At 43.3% G+C, this 15,262-nt stretch overlaps 1 long non-coding RNA gene across 1 annotated transcript; it reads right to left on the reverse strand.

Annotated features, from left to right (window-relative positions):
* Nucleotides 1-7,658: 7,658 nt before the first annotated feature.
* Nucleotides 7,659-9,548, reverse strand: LOC116375740 (uncharacterized). Its single transcript, XR_004211121.1, has 3 exons — nucleotides 9,433-9,548; nucleotides 8,905-8,965; nucleotides 7,659-8,116 (listed from the first exon to the last, which is right to left on the reverse strand). It is a non-coding gene; the product is annotated as an uncharacterized LOC116375740 (long non-coding RNA).
* Nucleotides 9,549-15,262: the final 5,714 nt, after the last annotated feature.

A 15,262-nucleotide genomic window follows, 5' to 3' on the forward strand; every position in this document is an offset into this window, starting at 1 on the left:
CAAACAAAATGCCAAGAGGGTGAGCACTCATACAAAATGGAGGGCTGCCAAAGCTAAACAAGTGGAGTCAGGTGTTTTAAGGCTTACCTGTACGATTACCTTGATTTATGGTCATAAAAAACATGGTCATAACTGGGTTTCTTATTTCAAATGGAGGTGCTGTGAAGACAGGGAGGGTATTTAATCTTTTGGACCCACTGAACTGCAGGTTAGCTGTTAAAATGAAGTGGGACTGTAACGTCTGCTTCCAACTCATAACCTCAAACACGTAGATCGCCTGAACGCAGCTCACTTTCCAGCTCACACTCTCAAACACCTAGATCCCCTGAACGCAGCTCACTCTCCAGATCCCAATCACCTGAATTCTAATCACCTGTTCACACACCTGTATGTCATTATCACACACTATTTAGTTCAGTTCTTTGCACCCCATCACTGTGAGGCATTGTTTGTTTTGTGACATGTCGTTAAAACTTCTTGTGGCTGAAATCCCGCTAACGATATGACAACAGCCAGTGAAAGTGCAGGGCGCCAAATTCAAACAGAAATCTCATAGTTACAATTCCTCAAACATACAAGTATTTCACACCATTTTAAAGATAAAATTGTTGTTAATCAAATCAAATCAAATCAAATCATCAAATCAAATTTTATTTGTCACATACACATGGTTAGCAGATGTTAATGCGAGTATAGCGAAATGCTTGTGCTTCTAGTTCCGACAATGCAGTAATAACGAACAAGTAATCTAACTAACAATTCCAAAAAAACTACTGTCTTATACACAGTGTAAGGGGATAAAGAATATGTGCATAAGGATATATGAATGAGTGATGGTACAGAGCAGCATAGGCAAGATACAGTAGATGATATCGAGTACAGTATATACATATGAGATGAGTATGTAAACCAAGTGGCGTAGTTAAAGTGGCTAGTGATGCATGTATTACATAAGGATGCAGTCGATGATATAGAGTACAGTATCTACGTATGCATATGAGATGAATAATGTAGGGTAAGTAACATTATATAAGGTAGCATTGTTTAAAGTGGCTAGTGATATATTTACATCATTTCCCATCAATTCCCATGATTAAAGTGGCTGGAGTAGAGTCAGTGTCATTGACAGTGTGTTGGCAGTAGCCACTCAATGTTAGTGGTGGCTGTTTAACAGTCTGATGGCCTTGAGATAGAAGCTGTTTTTCAGTCTCTCGGTCCCAGCTTTGATGCACCTGTACTGACCTCGCCTTCTGGATGACAGCGGGGTGAACAGGCAGTGGCTCGGGTGGTTGATGTCCTTGATGATCTTTATGGCCTTCCTGTAGCATCGGGTGGTGTAGGTGTCCTGGAGGGCAGGTAGTTTGCCCCCGGTGATGCGTTGTGCAGACCTCACTACCCTCTGGAGAGCCTTACGGTTGAGGGCGGTGCAGTTGCCATACCAGGCGGTGATACAGCCCACCAGGATGCTCTCGATTGTGCATCTGTAGAAGTTTGTGAGTGCTTTTGGTGACAAGCCGAATTTCTTCAGCCTCCTGAGGTTGAAGAGGCGCTGCTGCGCCTTCCTCACGATGCTGTCTGTGTGAGTGGACCAATTCAGTTTGTCTGTGATGTGTATGCCGAGGAACTTAAAACTTGCTACCCTCTCCACTACTGTTCCATCGATGTGGATGGGGGGGTGTTCCCTCTGCTGTTTCCTGAAGTCATCAGGAATCATCCACAATCATCTCCTGAGTTTTGTTGACGTTGAGTGTGAGGTTATTTTCCTGACACCACACTCCGAGGGCCCTCATCTGCTCCCTGTAGGCCGTCTCGTCGTTATTGGTAATCAAGCCTACCACTGTTGTGTCGTCCGCAAACTTGATGATTGAGTTGGAGGCGTGCGTGGCCACGCAGTCGTGGGTGAACAGGGAGTACAGGAGAGGGCTCAGAACGCACCCTTGTGGGGCCCCAGTGTTGAGGATCAGCGGGGAGGAGATGTTGTTGCCTACCCTCACCACCTGGGGGCGGCCCGTCAGGAAGTTCAGTACCCAGTTGCACAGGGCGGGGTCGAGACCCAGGGTCTCGAGCTTGATGACGAGCTTGGAGGGTACTATGGTGTTGAATGCCGAGCTGTAGTCGATGAACAGCATTCTCACATAGGTATTCCTCTTGTCCAGATGGGTTAGGGCGGTGTGCAGTGTGGTTGAGATTGCATCGTCTGTGGACCTATTTGGGCGGTAAGCAAATTGGAGTGGGTCAAGGGTGTCAGGTAGGGTGGAGGTGATATGGTCCTTGACTAGTCTCTCAAAGCACTTCATGATGACGGATGTGAGTGCTACGGGGCGGTAGTCGTTTAGCTCAGTTACCTTAGCTTTCTTGGGAACAGGAACAATGGTGGCCCTCTTGAAGCATGTGGGAACAGCAGACTGGTATAGGGATTGATTGAATATGTCCGTAAACACACCGGCCAGCTGGTCTGCGCATGCTCTGAGGGCGCGGCTGGGGATGCCGTCTGGGCCTGCAGCCTTGCGAGGGTTAACACGTTTAAATGTCTTACTCACTTCGGCTGCAGTGAAGGAGAGACCGCATGTTTTCGTTGCAGGCCGTGTCAGTGGCACTGTATTGTCCTCAAAGCGGGCAAAAAAGTTATTTAGTCTGCCTGGGAGCAAGACATCCTGGTCCGTGACTGGGCTGGGTTTCTTCCTGTAGTCCGTGATTGACTGTAGACCCTGCCACATGCCTCTTGTGTCTGAGCCGTTGAATTGAGATTCTACTTTGTCTCTGTACTGGCGCTTAGCTTGTTTGATAGCCTTGCGGAGGGAATAGCTGCACTGTTTGTATTCAGTCATGTCACCAGACACTTTGCCCTGATTAAAAGCAGTGGTTCGCGCCTTCAGTTCCACACGAATGCTGCCATCAATCCACGGTTTCTGGTTAGGGAATGTTTTAATCGTTGCTATGGGAACGACATCTTCAACGCACGTTCTAATGAACTCGCCACAGTGTCCGATTTCAAAAAGGCTTAACGACGAAAGCACACTAAACGATTATGTTAGGTCAGCACCTAGTCACAAAAAGCAGAAATAGAGATAAAAATGAATCACTAACCTTTGATGATCTTCATCAGATGACACTCATAGGACTTCATGTTACACTATCTATATTTTGTTTGATAAAGTTCATATTTATATAAAAAAATCTCAGTTTACATTGGGGCGTTATGTTCAGTAATGTTTTGCTTCCAAAACATCCGGTGATTTTGCAGAGAGCCACATCAATGTACAGAAATACCCATAATAAACATTGATTAAAAAAAAGCACACCATGCAATAATCTGAGTACAGCGTTCAGACACTAAAACAAGCCATACAGATATCCCTCATGTTATGGAGTCAACAGAAGTCAGAAATAGCATTGTAAATATTCACTTACCTTTGATGATCTTCATCAGAATGCACTCCCAGGAATCCCAGTTTCACAATAAATGTCCAAATACCTCCTTTTTGTTTGCGCGTTTAGTTCACAAATTCATGAGGCACGAGCACTAGGTCCAGACGAAAAGTCAAAAAGTTCCGTTACAGTCCGTAGAAACATGTCAAACGATGTATAGAATCAATCTTTAGGATGTTTTTAACATAAATCTTCAATAATATTCCAACCGGACAATTCCTTTGTCTTTAGAAATGCAATGGAATGCAGGTCGCTCTCACGAGACTGAGCTCATGGCATTCTGCCAGACCTCTGGTTGAAACAGCTCTCATTCTCTCCCCCTTCAAAGTAGAAGCCTCAAACAAGGTTCTAAAAACTGTTTACATCTAGTGGAAGCCGTAGGAAGTGCAATTTGACCAAATTTACACTATCTTGGATAGGAATTTTAAAACTACAAATCTCAGATTTCCCACTTCCTGATTGGATTTTTTCTCAGATTTTTGCCTGCCATATGAGTTCTGTTATACTCATTCAAACAGTTTTTGAAACTACAGAGTGTTTTCTATCCAAATCTACTAATAATATGCATATCTTAGCCCCTGGGCCTGAGTAGCAGGCAGTTTACTCAGGGCACCTTTTTCATCCAAGTTACTCAATACTGCCCCCCAGCCATAAGAAGTTTTAAAAGCTGCGATTCCTGTGTTTTACGCCTCCCGTGTATGATAGTTTTTTACCTGCCTCACAAATGATGCCTATTCCCTGCCTGTACTTTAGGCTATCAGGTTTCCTGTTGTCTACTTATTGCCTGATCTCCCGGACTACGTTACTAGCCTTTTCCCTGCCTGTAATGTTGCCCTTTTGGACCCCCTGTGTATGACCTTCTGCCTGCCCCTGGACCCAGCTACCTGCCTCCTCCTGTGTATGACCTTCTGCCTGTCCCTGGACCCAGCTACATGCCTCCTCCTGTGTATGACCTTCTGCCTGCCCCTGGACCCAGCTACCTGCCTCCTCCTGTGGTCGTTTGCAATAACGCGCCCTGCGTTTGAAACCAGCTCTCCGTCTCTTCTCGTGTTCATTACATGGACTTTTCATGGTTAAATCAATATCTTGATTAGTGATTCTACAGAAAAATATTGCCACATGAATACTGTAGGAAGTTTGTCTCTTAAAAGAGGTTTCAGTTAGATAGACATGTAGCTAAGTGGTACTTTGCCTACAGATTTTTTTATATTTTTTAAAATCAGATTGATGAAAGTGTATGAACTTTTTAATATCACTTTAAAACAGGTGGTAATTATAAATTCAATCCCACACTTAGCGGCAGAACCTGATCCATACTTTGACAAACGTGTGACATGAATGACCTAAACGGTGTAACCAACCAAACAAGCAGGCTGTAATGAATGCTTGAGTTTTGACAACATTACTTAACTTAATTAACAGCACAGTTAGAAGTTAGAGGTTGGCTATTAAACATGTGGTTGTCGAAACACTTAGCGGAGGAAAGCTTTCAAAGATTTAACATTTGACATACAGTTCTGTTGTGGCTGCTCCTGTTTCATTGGAACACTCTGGGTGTATACAGTGTACACATTATTAATATATTTTTTGAATGAACTCACAAGGTGAATCCACAGTTTAAGTAAGCTCTGTTGATATTCTGTTCGGGGTGGTCTGAACAACAATAGATTGTGAAAGGTCCCAATGTCAGTCACAAGAGGACTGTTCAAATTTGAAACTGGACCATAGGAGTTTCATGACTACACCGGCAATATAAACAGGGAGGAACTAATGAATTAATAATTAATATTGTTATGGTTGTGTTCTACCTAAGCCCTGACAATAATTTTCTAACATATTTTGAAAATATTTTCCTGTTTCCAAGCCACTCTGAAATACAGTGTTCACTAAATTACTATGTAGTATAACATGGTTAATTGAATTCAGGGTTGAAATGGAATATTCCCTATGATTTCCTCCAGCTTTTTTCAAACACCATTAAATTGCTTTGGAGAACGAGTGTTTGACTCCACTGAGAACTTCTACCTTTCAAAAGTAAATTTTGCTAAGTTAATTTTCCTCTTTGAAGTAATCAACCATGCACGTTAAATGGAATAATATATCAACTTGTCACGTTTCTTGTAATGAGTGGATCAAGGCGCAGCACAACAATAAAGACACAACGAAACGTGAAGTCATGCCGTGCACACAGGCAACTAAACACAAAACAATATCCCACAAAACACAGGTGGGGAAATGGCTACCTAAATATGATCCCCAATCAGAGGCAACAATAAACAGCTGCCTCTAATTGGGAATCATATTAGCACCAACATAGAAATAGACAAACTAGAACAACCCCTAGTCACACCCTGACCTACTACACCATAGAGAACCAAGGGCTCTCTATGGTCAGGGCGAGACACAACTAATAATACAAAAAGTCAATTTAATGATGTCGGCATTACTTTGAGACAGCGGATGCTTATCACAGGAAAACATCTGCATTAGTTTACAGAGAAGCATGGTTTGGATTTGAGGAGAAGAATAAAGTATGGCAAAAAATGAAACACGGTCAGTTTAGAGATAGAAGTCACAGTATAATAAGAACCAGGCCCTCAACTCTAACAGGCAGACTCCCAGGGTTGATTTTATTAACAAAACATAAAAAGCAACTACTGTCGTAATACCTTTTTAGTTTATGCCAGATTTTATTTAGCAAATCTTCCGAGACACACAGGGATGGCCTCCAATGGCTAAATGGCTAGACTGATAAATATCTTGCCATAGTGTGTCCTTGCATTGATATTCTCCACATCTCTGCTTTGGCCTGGTAACTCTTTGATAGCCTGGTTAAACCAAACACTGCACAGTGTTCAGTCTGGTTTACCCAAAATAGCTCATTGACACTAGTAATGCACTGGACAAGTGGAGGTCAAGGTTGACAGGTAGGCACTCTAAACCAACTTAAAGGGATAGTTCAGGCAAAATCTATATTTGGGTGGAATTGCTATTACTTTGAGTTGTGTCTGAAGTAGTGACAGAATCCACATTATAAACTGGGTGGTTCGAACCCTGATTGCTGATTGATTGACAGCCGTGGTCTATTTTTGCTGCTCTAATTACATTGGTAACCAGTTTATAATAGCAATAAGGCATCTCGAGGGTTTGTGGTATATAAGGGCTTTGTCCAGGCACTGTGCGTAAGAACAGCCCTTAGTCTTGTTATATTGCCCATATTTGTATTTATTATGGATCCCCATTAGCTGCTACCAAGGCAGCAGCTGCTCTTCCTGGGGTCCAGCAACATAAGACAGTTACATACAGTTAAAAATATTACATGACATTACATTTCATAACCCCTTACCCAAAACATTCAGTGTTCCTTCCCTCAGGCCACCGCTCCGCCACCAAATATTTACAATACAACATCCATGTGCACATGTGTTGGGGCTCCCGAGTGGCGCAGTGGTCTAAGGCACTGCAGCTCAGTGCAAGAGGCTTCACTGAGGTAGTGGATGTTTGGTGTCTGGAGCAAGACAGTCGCCGTGAGGAGTGTGGGAATAGTCAGGTACCATGTTTTGCGGAGATATGCAATGTGTCTCCAGTGCACATCCACAGCCCGGTGTTTTCTGTGCCAGCTCCTCGCACTTGCTGGGCTAAAGTGAGCATCCCGCCAGGACGCGTTGTGCCAGCGCTACGCTCCAGACCTCCAGTGCGCCTCCACAGTCCAGTACGTCCTGTGCCTCTTCCCAGCACTCACCCTGAGGTGTGTGTCATCAGCCCGGTGCCACCTGTACCGGTCCCACGCATCAGGCCTCCAGTGCGTCTCTACAGTCCGGTACGTCCTGTGCCTCTTCCCCGCACTCGCCCTGAGGTGCGTGTCACCAGCCCGGACCACCGCGTGCCGGCACCACGCATGAGGACTCCAGTGCGCCTCCACAGTCCAGAGCTTCCGGCGACGTTTCGCAGTCCGGAGCCTCCAGCTGACGGTCGGCAGTCCGGAGCCTCCAGCTGACGGTCGGCTGTCCGGAGCCTCCAGCTGACGGTCGGCTGTCCGGAGCCTCCAGCTGACGGTCGGCTGTCCGGAGCCTCCAGCTGACGGTCGGCGGTCCGGAGCCTCCAGCTGACGGTCCGGAGCCTCCAGCTGACGGTCGGCGGTCCGGAGCCTCCAGCTGACGGTCGGCGGTCCGGAGCCTCCAGCTGATGGTCGGTGGTCCGGAGCCTCCAGCTGATGGTCGGCGGTCCGGAGCCTCCAGCTGACGGTCCGGAGCCTCCAGCTGGCTGTCCGGAGCCTCCAGCTGGCGGTCCAGAGCCTCCAGCTGGCGGTCGGCAGTCCAGAGCCTCCAGCTGGCGGTCGGCGGTCCAGAGCCTTCAGCAGGGGTTCTCATTCCAGATCTTCCTGCGACGATCTACAGTCCGGTTCCTCCGGCGACGATCCACGGTCCGTAGCTTCCGACGATGATCCCTGCACCAGAGCCGCATGGAGGAAGACGTATCTGCGAGCAGAGTGGGTACTTCGCCCCACACCGAAGCCACCCCCGACGGTAGATGCCCACCCGGACCCTCCCCTATTGAGTCAGGTTTTGCGGTCGGAGTCCGCACCTTTGGGGGAGGGGCATCTACCGTCGGGGGCGGCTCCGGAAGGTGTTTTAATGTTTCACAGTAATAGATCTGATGGTGACGTGGGTGGTCATCGGGACATAATCTGAATTCCAATGAGATAAAAGTTAGACAATGTTTAGAGGGTAAAAGGGGACATTTGAACACTTCAAAAAATCAGTAGCAAATAATTTCCAAGGGGTGGTTATGAGTTGATTAGAGATATAGTAATTGACATTTCATCAGCAAAAGTAGTAAGTGTAAACAGCAGCTTTCCTATCTCCCTTTGACGTCCTTCTTAAAGATGAGATTATATTTTCTCAATGAAGATCGAAAGATAAGGATAATCAAGGTACTGAAGCTCAAATATATTCACTCTCAGCCTAAATTGTGCATGTTACTGCTGACATAATACTAATCTGAGTGCGAGTACCTTTTGAGCTCAACTAATTTATGCACCAGCCACCTACTGGCCTTGAAGCAGACCCTCACACTGGTTCTCTAGTGGCTACATGGTGAAACATCCCCATCCACTCCTGTTGGCACATGTCCACTTCAGTCAGCCATCCTATCACCTCCATCCCATCAGCCATGTCAGCTCAACCATCACAAAAATTTGAGATTAAACTGTAAATAAACCTCAGCCCACTCGCCTGGAAGACTTTTAGATCATTTGACTATTTCACGAGGCCGTAATCAAAGACACTGGCTAGCTCTCTACACTATCGCAAATGCTGCTATACTCCAGTGAATCAGTGATGTCAGGCTGCAATTGGACTGTGAGCTGTGGACGGCAGAGCAGGCCAGTTCTGATGCTGGATGTTGGAAGCATTCCTGGGTGGGAGAAGAGCCAAAAGTGGAGTCTCAATGACAAACACATGGCCATCTGCTTACCTCGATCTGCGCAGAATGAGATGAGAAAATCACTTCAGAATCGCATGAAGAAGAGAGCACTCTGGGAAAAAAAATACACGAACTGATTAAAGTAATGTCAATAGCCATAACACCTCTAGCGTTGTGTTACGAATCCCTTTTGGCCCGACAGTCTAGGGGAGATGGTAACGAGACCCGTAACATAACTCAAGCAATTTATAATAGTGACAAAATAACAGTGAGAACAAAATAACCACAGACAACTAAATTACCGTCAAACACATGGTTTATTAGAAAACACACGGTAATGGGGGGGGGGGGGGACAGGAAAAAATAATAAGTATTCAAAAACACCCCTAAGCTAGACTAGCCTATTTCAACAACAGCTAACTAACTAACCAAAAATACAGTGGGTGGTCCGCCCAGTTCTAACTAGTGTATTTAACAAAGTTTACCTACGGAAGTGTATGCCCATGGGCGACTTGTCTTGTTTCCCCCTTTTCCCACCAGCAAACAAACACAAACACCATAACCAAAAACAATACTCACAGGTTAGGACAAAGTGATATGGAGGTTCTCAAACAAAAGACAGCTCAATACTTAAAGAGCGATAGAGACATAGTAGGAGAGGTTGAAACAGAGCGATCTACAGACAAATGGCATTTTACAGAGGGATTGAGCTCTAGAGCAAACAACTGACAGGGTTTTTAAACCAAGGGAAAGGAACTGTGATTGGGTAGGAAACAGGAGGAGGTGTGTCTTCTGATTGATGAGTGATTGGTGACTGATTGGGGAGTGATGATTTTCACCTGTGAGGGGAGAAGGAGAGAAAAGAACACAGGATACACACACACACACACACACAGGATACCTTTATCCGTAACACGTTGTAATAATGCCGCTCTCACTACACTGGAAGTTAATAGGAAGATTACTTTTAGATCGCGAAAACGTCTATCATACATGTCAGATTTCAAAACTGATCGATGTCATAATGTGGGAAGTTGTCTTCTCTCAAAAGAGCCATTGGTCATATTTTAGCGATATCCCTACCTCAAGAAATGTGTAATTTAACAGAGGGTCCACCACATTTCTCCTATTTTTCTGCCGCTTCAGTCCAGGGTGCATTGCGAAAGTCAGACTCTCTCTGCAAAGCAAACAATCTGCAGGTTGATCATGGAGAGATTGTAGACTCCTAAGTTGATAGTGCAGCTTGTTTAGGTGATTTTACAGCTAACTAGCTACTTCACATGCTGATATTGACTTTGGTATTATTGTGTGTAACTACGCTTGCTAGCTAGCTATCCAGCTAGCCAGCCAGCCAGCTGCATTGCATTGTGGGTTTTGTAGTCGACTTGAGCTGCAACAGCTTTCCAAAACGATTTTCATATTGTTACCAACCGTATAACACAATTAAACATTTATTCACAAAAAATATTGTTCTCACATATTAGTGTTATTTAACACTGCAAATTATAGCAATTAGTGCTTCTTTGTGGATTTTCCCTTTTATATATCAGCCATTTTCAAAGTTTCCAATGATTCTTTTGTCAAGGCATTATGTTATTATGTAGCATTAACAAAAGGCATGACACTGAATGCACACAAGGAATGGACAAGATTCAGTGTGTATGTGCTTATGTAGGTTGTGTCCATTTGAAAAGATAAAGTACAGTGTTTTGAAAGAAACCCTGGCCTTGTATTAAAGTTTCAATGGAGTAAAGGAAATTGAGACAATGCGAGGGTTGAAAAGGAGAACTGTTGTTTATTAGAGTAATTCTTTCATTTCATTAGTTTCTCCCTCTCAATAACTTTGCTGCCGTCTGCCCAAGAGTGATACTGTTGAATTCCTCACCCTGTCACTCACTGATCTGTTTAACCTGTGCTTGTCTCCACCCCCTCCAGGTGTGGCTTATTATCCCCGGTGTGTTTATCCCTATGTTTCCTGTCTCTCTGTGCCAGTTCGTCTTGTTTGTCAAGTCAACCAGCGTTTTTGTGTCTCAGCTCCTGCTTTTTCCAGTCTCTTTTCTCGCCCTCCTGGTTTTGACCCTTGCCTGTCCTGACTCTAAGCCTGCCTGCCTGACTACTCTGCCTGCCCCTGACTTCTAGCCTGCCTACGTCTTGTACCGTTTGGACTCTGACCTGGTTTATGAACTCTCGCCTGTACCCGACCTGCCTTTTGCCTACCCCTTTGCTATAATAAATATCGGAGCTCAACCATCTGCCTCCTGTGTCTGCATTTGGGTCTCGCATTGTGCCCTTATACACCCATAAGTTAATGTAGTCACAATAAAATAACATTTCCTGGAGTTGCATCCAAGAATCTCCATGTGACATTGTCTGACAATTTGACAAGTGTCTACATTCTTTCCACAAACAAGATGTGACAATTTATATTATAATGTAAACTAAGCACACTATTCATCTTTCATGTTGGGTACATTTCAAACCCTGTTACTTGAGTCTTGTTTACAGTTTTCTAAGACCACAAGTATTTTTTCTCCCTTTTGACAGGCAAGGAAAGTGATATTCTGACGAAAAGTTTGATCCTCTGTGGCTTGACCCCACTTAAAATCTGCCAATTCTAATTTGAAAAAACATGGCCGAAGAACACATCACACTCTGTTCTGAAGAATATCGGCCTTGTGTTAACTATATGGCGGAAAGTGTAGAGTTGCATTCGTTTAAATCAGGCTCTGGGTAGGAATTCTGAATGTTGGCCATGGGTATTCTGACACTATACTTGACATTATACTTGATCTAAAGTCAAGTATACTTGACTTTACAGTTATGTTTTTCTCTGCGTCAACAAACCTAAAATAGCAAAAGACTGACAAAAATATTTTCCTTTATGATCTGGAGTGAATAATGCACTGGGAAAATAAATCATGGCAGCTCAGTGAAGGTCTCTGAACAGGCCATAAAAACATTTTGGTAATGTATCTCTAAGATGCAATAGTCCCACTGTTTGATAATTAGGGAAAATGCCTCTCAATGGAAATATTTCCACGGATGAGCACGAACCATGACTGTTTTTCCCACATTTGAAAATGTTGAATAGTAGCAGAATCACTGCTGGGGATCTATAGACAGACAATGACTGAAGCCAATGCTAAAACAACTTCCATATTGTTTTAATCTGCAAATGGAAGACAACAAAGAGATCCAAACTCCAATTGCACAACAGTACAGCTGGGCACTTAAATGTTAGAAGCAGCAGTTAGCGAGGCAGTATTAACTGGCTTGCCCTCAGGTTTGGAACAGAGAGAATGTTGTTGATTATGCTGTCAGCACGTAGCTTACAAAGGAGACCATGTTCAACTGGAGGTTTGAATCCCATTGTTCAAGAACATATTTTTCTAGTGAAAAGAGAGAAAAGCGAGAAAGCATCTCTAGGCACACAACTGTCGACACCCACTGAGAGATGGACAAAAGCATACTCAGAGTAATGGAAAAAAAACATGTTTCTGAGGACATCTGCAAAGGTTAAGATTAAAGAATCCACTCATTAGTTTTGTTCACTGACTTTATTGTAGTTTGTGTGTGTGTCGTTCATGCAGACCCAGTAATGACGTAATGAGAGAATGAACGATCACAAAGGAGAGAAGTTGAGGGTAGGTAGCAAGGGTAGCAAGTTTTAAGTTCCTCGGCATACACATCACAGACAAACTGAATTGGTCCACTCACACAGACAGCATCGTGAAGAAGGCGCAGCAGCGCCTCTTCAACCTCAGGAGGCTGAAGAAATTCGGCTTGTCACCAAAAGCACTCACAAACTTCTACAGATGCACAATCGAGAGCATCCTGGCGGGCTGTATCACCGCCTGGTATGGCAACTGCACCGCCCTCAACCGTAAGGCTCTCCAGAGGGTAGTGAGGTCTGCACAACGCATAACCGGGGGCAAACTACCTGCCCTCCAGGACACCTACACCACCCGATGCTACAGGAAGGCCATAAAGATCATCAAGGGCATCAACCACCCGAGCCACTGCCTGTTCACCCCGCTGTCATCCAGAAGGCGAGCTCAGTACAGGTGCATCAAAGCTGGGACCGAGAGACTGAAAAACAGCTTCTATCTCAAGGCCATCAGACTGTTAAACAGCCACCACTAACATTGAGTGGCTGCTGCCAACACACTGTCAATGACACTGACTCAACTCCAGCCACTTTAATAATGGGAATTGATGGGAAATGATGTAAATATATCACTAGCCACTTTAAACAATGCTACCTTATATAATGTTACTTACCCTACATTATTCATCTCATATGCATACGTATATACTGTACTCTATATCATCGACTGCATCCTTATGTAATACATGTATCACTAGCCACTTTTAACTATGCCACTTTGTTTACATACTCATCTCATATGTTATACTGTACTCGATATCATCTACTGTATCTTGCCTATGCTGCTCTGTACCATCACTCATTCATATATCCTTATGTACATATTCTTTATCCCCTTACACTGTGTATAAGACAGTAGTTTTTTGGAATTGTTAGTTAGATTACTTGTTCGTTATTACTGCATTGTCGGAACTAGAAGCACAAGTATTTCGCTACACTCGCATTAACATCTGCTAACCATGTGTATGTGACAAATAAAATTTTATTTTATTTGATTTTGATTTGAGGAGAAAATGAACAGTGAGATGCAGCCTAGCTGATCGGTCTGGGCACATGGCCTTGACTGTAAGGCTATGACTAGTACTGTGTAGCAGCCTCAAACTCATCTAAAACTCTGACCGGACAGCAGTAGGCTGGAGAACAGACTCAAAATCAATGCTAGAGGACAATTACAACTAAATTGCCATAAAATGAATTTAAGATTGGACATAATCAGGTCTTTTGAACACAGATGATAACTGTTGTGAGAAAGTTTGTAATCCATTGTGAGACCTTTTGATCAGGGCGACTTCAAAAAAATGCAGAACTTCAAATGCTGCAAATACTGTATAATACTAAATAATAGCTAATCAAGTTTTCATAACTTATTGACATAATTCATAAGTAGCGTGACAGTGAGTGAATTAACCAGGTGTTTTCACTGTTTAAAGAGGCAATCTGCAGTTGCCACATCCATTTTTTGGACTTATAAATGAATTATATTTACCCATTGATTCTTGAATAATATAACTTAGAAATGCCTCATGAGCTTATGTAAACTGTCGCACCCCTTCAGAACCCAAAATATATGCTAACAAACACTGTATAGCCTCAAAACATGGTTTACTATAATATAATTGTGGATCATGGATGCTCAGTCCTTGCATCCATAGCTCTGTCTATGAATTTGAAAGTGGTTACATTTGTCCAGCCCCATCAGTCAGTTTTTTACCGAAACAGCTGCGGGTAAAACGCTTTGTTATTGTTTCAACTGTTGCTTCCCCAGTTAAGATATTACATTACTGGAGGTATTGGGTGGGTTATTATTATTATTCTGTTGGGTGGAGCTGGAGCCTGGAGGTCAACAGAAGAGGTGGACATGGGCCAAGTTCTAATACTCTTCAGTGGCATCCTCTAGTATGTCCTGCTTCACGTTTCCTCCCTCTTGCCGATCTGAGTGGAAGGACAGGTGAAAGCAATATGGCAGCTACAGGAAGGTCTACTACATTACTGATGCACCCGTGCTATGTAGACTCTTAAGGATTTAACTTTCAGATATAAGCATGAGATAATCTGCCAAAATGAAGACAAAACTCTATGTAGACATATAATTATTATGATGTAGAAGAACAGCGTACATGCAGTGGTGTAAGTACTTAAGTAAAAATACTTTCATGTACTACTTAAGTCGTTTTGGGGGGTATTTGCTTAACTATTTATATTCTTGACTTTTACTTTTATTTCACTACATTCCTAAAGGAAATAATGTACTTTTTACTCTGTACATTTTCAATGCTTAGCAGGACAGGAAAATAGTCAAGTGGTCCAATTCACGCACTTATCAACAGAACTGGTCACCCATACTACCTCTCATCTGGCGGAGACACTAAACGTAAATGATGTCTGAATGTTGGAGTGTGCCCCTGGTTTTCCGCAATCTGAGGAATTTGAAATGATTTATACTTTTACTTTTGATACTTAATTATATTTTAGCAATTACATTTACTTTTGCTACTTAAGTATATTTTAAATTAAATACTTTGACTTTGACTGAAGTATTATTTTACTGAGTGACTTTTACTTTTACAATTTAAAATGGAAATTTTACATTTCGAATACACTATCAGTTTTGCAATTCCTGCAACAACAGTGTGATTTAAATTAAGAAACTGCATCTGTAGTCCTCTCATCTGAGATTATGAAATAAATGTAACAATTAGCTAATGGCCAATGTCAGACTGGTTCTGTAGCTCTATTTGGCAT

This window comes from Oncorhynchus kisutch, linkage group LG10 (assembly GCF_002021735.2).
Source record: "Oncorhynchus kisutch isolate 150728-3 linkage group LG10, Okis_V2, whole genome shotgun sequence".
Lineage (NCBI taxonomy): Eukaryota > Metazoa > Chordata > Actinopteri > Salmoniformes > Salmonidae > Oncorhynchus > Oncorhynchus kisutch.